At 40.5% G+C, this 7145-nt stretch overlaps 1 pseudogene; it reads right to left on the reverse strand.

Annotated features, from left to right (window-relative positions):
* Positions 1-1962: 1962 nt before the first annotated feature.
* Positions 1963-2458, reverse strand: LOC147435290 (uncharacterized; annotated as a pseudogene).
* Positions 2459-7145: the final 4687 nt, after the last annotated feature.

Genomic DNA, 7145 nt, shown 5'->3' on the forward strand with positions numbered 1-7145 from the left:
ATTTAACCATCTACTCAATCTAGATGTCAAAACTGGGATACAATCTGAAAACTTCTGTAAGCCCCAATATTTACAAAGGTGAAATGTCGGGTTTTCTCAATAAATGAATAATTACAAAAAATAATAATCTGTCGAGCAGTCAGTTTCTGTAGGGTGTGTCCAGCTTCTAACACTCTCTATCTTGCAAAAGTATTGTTCATGCCAAGTTAACTAAGTACCATGGTTATGTTGGTACCATCAAAATTTCAACCGCTATGCTCACAAAGAATCTCTCAAAAGTGCTTCACCTAATTTCCTTTTCGCTACTCTCAAAGTTCATAGGCAATTTCCATTACATAAACACAAGAAACCTAACTTTTAGAGAGAAGCATAGAGTAAAACTTGGGCTGATTTACATAGACTCGTGCTCCTTGTCGTGAAGCTAGTGTCAATAGTGCTTGAAATGTTTGGCACGACTCTGCACTCTTGGTCCATCAACAATTTATTGCCCCTTTGATGCTTCTTCTGAAGCATGCCAATTTTTGTCGAGGGTATAAACCTAGGCCTAAGAAGGCTAGACATAAACCTGGGCAGGAGAAAATTAGTTCACATTTCAATACAAAAGATATGAACCCAAGGACACAAAGCCTTTTTAAGATAAACTCTCTCTCTCTCTCTCTCTCTCTCTCTCTCTCTCTCTCTCTCTCTCTCTCTCTCTCTCTCTCTCTCTCTCTCTCTCTCTCTCTGTTGGCATATGTACACACGGGTAACATTGCATCTTTTGGTTTCAAAAATTTATAATTTTTGTTTAAAACTTTACAAAAATTTACAAAAAAACATAAATCCCAATATTTAGATAAAAGTACGAGTGAGACTCGAGAAAGAGTTTTTCACAAACGTACAATGTGATGCTTTGATGCCCACACATTCTCAATGCTATGTCCAGTGGCCAAGGTCAGTGTGAAAGAACGTTCTTCGTCCTTGTGTGAGACACACGACACCGATGCAATGAGGCATTCATGAGAGTTGGAGTCCTTGTACAAGACTACTCTCCGACCAATTAAAGCATCACGTGTATCTTGTGCCCCATGTCGTGAAGTGAGTGGCAATATCGCTTGGCATGACTCCACACTTTGATCCACCAAGAAGTTCTTGGTGCAATAATGATGGCAATACACTCAATATTGCTTGGCATGACTCCACACTTTGATCCACCAAGAAGTTCTTGGTGAAATAATGATGGCAATACACTCAATTTCTCTTTGCATAGCGCACTCACTTTTGGCCCCTTTGATGTTTCTTCCTAAGCTTGCCCATTACTCTCGAGGGTTGAATGGGCACCGTTGTGATTGGCTCATCATTTACAACTCTCCGTTGTCCATGCTCGAGTTGGGTGGCTCTCACATGCCCCTGAATCTGTGAAATGCTTCCCTTTTGTGGCAATTCAATCTCCTTGGGAGCCCTTTCATCTGAAAGACATGAATAAGCCGATCATATCTGCCCTATCAATGATTGTACCTGCACCTCATCACAAGCGTTTTGTTTACCCCGTGTCATTCCCATACATGTTGTGTTTACCTGAGTCAAAAGCAAAGGTAGTATAAAGACTCAGTTACTCAGATTGTAAACCCAGGCAAGGACATAAATTAAAGACACAGTTACCCAGAATGCAGGATAAAAATACGGTTACTCAGAGTGTAAACCCAATCAAGGAACTAAATCAGGGACACAACTACTCAGCATGCAGTATAAAGATACAGTTACTCATAATGTGAACCCAAGCTACTGACCTAAACCAAAGACACAGTTACCCAGAATGTAGGATAAAAATACAGTCACTCAGAGTGTAAACACAGTCAGGGAACTAAACCGAGGACACCGTTTCTCAGAATGCAGTATAAAGATACAGCTACTCAAAGTGTAAACCCAAGCAAGGACGTAAACCAAAGACACAGATACTCAATATGAAATATAAAGACACAGTTACTCAAAATGTAAACCCAGGCAAGTACAAAAAAGGACACATTTTCTTCGATTGCAGTAGAAAGACAGTAATACTCCAAATGTAAACCTTTGGCATACAAAAAACAGAAAGGCATTACCGATCTCCTGTTTCTGTCAGAAGAACTCCACAGCAGTACCACCCATCCATGTTCCTATGATTGAATCACCAATAAGGGCATGCAACAAGTCCAAGACTGATCGATTGATCCGTGCATCCAACAAGGTGTACTTTATGTACTGCCAAAGTCTCTCCACCAAGTTTGTGGTGTCAATGTGCCCATGAGGGAAGAGCCGACCAAACTTTGGCCACAATCGACGCCAAGTGCATGTCTTTGCAGCCCATCCATTTCTAATGTCTTAGAATTTTATCATGTTCTGAGCATTCCCGAAGGAGTTCTTTGTACTTTGATTTGAACTCTTCCTCCGTCGGGCATTGCATCATACTCTCCATTTCATCATACACATGGTCCTTCATTGCTTTGGGGACCTACAAGAACATGTGAGGAGGGGGAGGCAATCATAAGCATGGAAAATGGAGAGGCAAAGAAACATAAGCAAGCCTTTGGTTGCACCTGTGGCAGTAAATTCTCCACCCAAGCCTTCTTTTTGTGGAGCCAACATACTAGCACAATGCATGCAACTTGGGTGATACTACCATTTTCACCCACTTCCCAGCAAAATGGATCAACATCAACCACTTTCTTGATGGCTTGTAGTGAAGTGATGCACTTATCAATCACCAACGCATTTGGGTGGATGTTGTTCATTCTTTGAAGGACCAGTTTCAAAGTAACCCTCAAGGTGACTATTTCTTGGCTAATTCCTACATCACATGTGCATAGCATGAACCACACAGGTAAGCTAGCACCATGATGATTTGGTACCACTAATGCATACAGTGGCATGCCAAATACATTTGCCTTGAAGGTTGCGCCTATTGCCCAGGAGCTATTGCTCGAGAAACTCATACACATTCGAAGCATACAATCATCTTGGATAACTAGAATGAAGGGCCGGTCTGTCTCCTCAAGTGCATCAAGGTTGTAGGGTTGACAGTGTAGCACCTTGTTCTGCTCTTTCAACTTGAACAGAGTGAACACTTGAAGCTGGAACAAGAGAAGTTTGAGATTCACACTCAAGAGGGCAGGGTTAATGTTGGTGAAATGGTGGTAGTCCATTCAAAGATTGTGATCCTAAAATACAATCTTACAAGAAGTATAATCAGCTGCCTCTTATGTACAGACCCCATTGGTGCAGCTTACATGAACGGGAGTGCAAGCTGGCTCAAGAATCCTTTGGGTTTATAATATTTTTAAATGGATTATTTGCAAGTCTTATGAAAGATGTTAAGGAGGTCATGGAGGAACACGATTTACCAGCAAACAAATGAAAAAAAGGAAAAGGAAGAAGAATATATTGAAGTGACGGAGATAGAGGAGTCCGTTGATCTGGAAGAAGAAGCAAAAGAGGTGGAATGAAAGAATCCTCCAGTAACCCACTGGACTACCTTAAAATCTGCTTTGAAAAGGCATAAAACTATAAAGAAAACCTTCCTGATGAAGCCACATTTCAAACTATTTGAAATAATCTCAAGCCATCAACTAGTAAACAGGATATGGAGGAGTGGTTTAAGCGACCAGCCTAGGAGTCAATCGGATCAGTCAACCTATGGAAGGATGAGCTTTTTTTGCAAAATGAGATTTTCATGGTATAAAATCCTATCCCCCCCCCCACCACCATCTCTATCTCTCTCTCTCTCTCTCACACATACACAAACACTTCTTTTGTTTACAGTCATGGATTGTTGAAAAGGACGACTTTTTTCGTCGTGGAAGAAGACAGTTCCATGGTAGGGATGCAGCTCTAGGACGATATCTTCCTATTTTATGTGAGGCACCCATCCTAATCTTCCACAACGAAATGTCACAAGAGGGGAATACTGCAACCTATGCTTTCAAGACATTATCTCGCTTCTTAGGTAAACAGAGAGAGATTAAATGGAGCTTAAAAAATGCAGGAGACCAAGTAAAACTTATTAGCAACCCCAGATGAAACTGCAAAATCTAAAAGCCTTTCATCAATCATTGTAGGGTCTTCATAAATAACTACCTCCTTTTTCTTTGGGATTGTTGCAACACATTGGACACTCTGCACAGTAGGTGCTGAAAAATCCACATTTCTCTTAAGTGAGTTTGGTAAAGTAAATTTTAGAGTAGAAGGGGACTCCATTTTGACAGATGGATTAGTATCAGGCTCCTCCAAACTCATGGCAAGCTCCTCAAAACTCATGGCAGCCTCTGCACCAGATATATCAATGGGTTCTGTGAAGTCTACATTCCTCTTCATTGAAGTTTTTAACAGTTTTGGTAGTCTTCTCGGAAGGTTTTCGTGGCCAACGATGCGCTCGGGATCTATTTTTTGCCTCTTCCTCCTATAAGATCGTAATCCTACCATTTATTTAATACTGAGAAATATAAGTTTCTTCAAACATAAATAACAAGAAGACCACCACATGATCATATAAAATTTGAACAAACAATAGGTAGGTATCTCACAATTATTTCCAACTAATCATATAGACAATAACACAAGATGATTCGCATGTGTGCATCCTTTGATAGAATGCAAAATAGCTTTATAGTTATGAAGAGCAAAAGCCAATCAACTGGATCATGGCGCGTAGAGTACATAAATAAAACTCCACAAAACTACTAGTGTGTTGTGATCCACTTGATTGGCTTTTATACAAAGTAATAGCTACCAAAACATTAAAAAAAATTATACTACAAAAAAAAACCTTTGTACAATTTCAAGAGTGGATCACGGCGTGCCGAGTACATAAACAAACCTCCACAACACTACTAGCACCCATGATCCAATTTTGCTTGGTGAAATGCTAAATAGTCTTTTACATTTTGAAGCACAATTCCTACACACAACTAAACTATGGACCAAATGAAAGTGAAGAGATTGCCTTTACCTTTGCCAGGACTAGACATTGCTCTTGGAGTAGAGATTCAGGACTGGGAATGTTGTTGTTGGTCTTCACGGTTCTGATAATGCACCTTGTAGGAGGTAGAGGCCTTTTTAACTCTCTTTCTCTCTCTCTCTCTCTCTCTCTCTCTCTCTCTCTCTCTCTCTTCTCTCCCCTTTTCATACAATAATAGACATTACCGTTAGCGTTTTTAATGAAGCATGACGACATGCAATAAATGGATGGTATGACCACAATAAATAGTTGTTTACAACCAAAAAATATGTGTACTATTTATGGTAATAAATGCACATTTGGATTCATGATGAGAGAGAGAGAGAGAGAGAGAGAGAGAGAGAGAGAGAGAGAGAGAGAGAGAGAGAGAGAGAGAGAGAGAGAGAGAGAGCTAACCTTTGAGACGACCTCTGCAACCAAGGCGCAAAGCTCCTTCAAGAATTTTCACAACAAATTCAAAACAACACATAGGGGAATCCGCCTCGTATTCTCATTTCAAACCACTTCTATCCACCAAGAGAGGTATTTCCAGAGTGTCTGTTGATGTAGAAGAGAGAGAGAGAGAGAGAGAGAGAGAGAGAGAGAGAGAGAGAGAGAGAGAGATAATTTTTGAGTGTTTGTTGGGTTTGAATGAGGAACACACACACACACACACACACACACAGTGTAACAGCAGCTGACCATAACTACACACACACACACACTTGGTCACGACTTCTGACCTGGATAGTATCTATGGGGCTCGGTTAATGTTCTAAATCGCCATTTCTGGCCACAATATATGAACTCCAAACACTCAAATCTTTTTCTGAGTTGTGGCTGTAAGGGATTTTTACCTTATGTTTTACATGCTAAATTACTGCCTTGGGGCTGTGGTTGCTCTAGCATCTCATCTGGAGGGGGTTTGTAGGATACAATCCGAATCACTGTATGAGCTCAAGAGATTAAATTAAGTTGTTGCCTGATAAGGGAGCACCCTGTGCTGTACAAATGCTTGATTTGGATCACATTGGATGATAGAGCTAATTACCATAAAGCTAACACCTTCCCAGCATCTTATTTTGGCTACCCTATGGGTACCATCCCCTAATCTACCTCCTACCAGTTTTAGTTTTTAGCTAAAAACCTACTCTTTGGCTCCTCAAAAATTGGGGTGGCTTTTAACATCACAATTTTTTACTTAGGGCTTCTTCATGCTGTCGCGACAGTCATATTGAGTCACTACCCCGCGCAGATGATCTCGCATAATGAAAGATTGCCTGCCTTGGCTTCCCTACCGCCCACTCATGGATGGAATCCTACCTGGATTACCTCTTACTTTCATCAAATGATAGGTGGCCGCGGCACCACCACTAATGAGTATCTGTCGGAGTGCATCTCTGCCTCCTCCACTATAAAAGGTGAGGGTGTTTTCCCCTCACTTAGGCTTGGTCTTCCTTAGCTGCTTGGAAAATTGATTGGCATGGTGACTGCTCACAGGTTTTGATAATCTCATGCTCTGATAGCTGAATATAAAACAAGTTTTTTAACTTTTTTTGGTCTTTTGGGATTCTTTTGTCTTTTCACATTAGCAAAGGATCATTTTCTTGGATGCTTGACTGGTACTGACTGCATAAAAGATGACATCAAACCTAGTGATGGTGATGGTTATGCATAAACTCTAGTGATGGTATTGGTTTGGGCTTCTTTTACTGACTGATCCTCTGCTAAAAACCTGGTGATGGTGCTGGTTATGTATAAACTCTGGTGGTGGTGCTGAGGATGACAGGCTGTTTTACTTTGACATAGTGAAAGAATATGATTAATTTTTTGCTGGCTTCCTACCCTGTTCACTGAATGAAGGAATCTGTAAAGATTTTTTTCCCACTAACTGGTAAACTTTACTGCCTGGTTACTGGCCACCAGCTGGTTTTTTGGTCTCAAATTTCTGGTATAAATCTGGTTTTTTCTAAACATAATCATACTCTCTTGGGAACGATTGGGAATAGCTAGATTTGGCTCTGGTGCTGACTTACAATTCTACTTAGATTTCTGGCTTAAAAATGGCCTCCTACAATACATCTAAGGATCTGTACAGATAGGGTTTTCTTTATGCATAGCACTGATTACTTACTCTAGGTCTTTGGTTGCTTGGCATAAAAATGACATCAGTTTGGTAAGGGAATTACAAAAT

Source organism: Adiantum capillus-veneris, chromosome 18 (genome assembly GCF_014529385.1).
Source record: "Adiantum capillus-veneris isolate H3 chromosome 18, ASM1452938v2, whole genome shotgun sequence".
In the NCBI taxonomy this organism is placed as follows: domain Eukaryota; kingdom Viridiplantae; phylum Streptophyta; class Polypodiopsida; order Polypodiales; family Pteridaceae; genus Adiantum; species Adiantum capillus-veneris.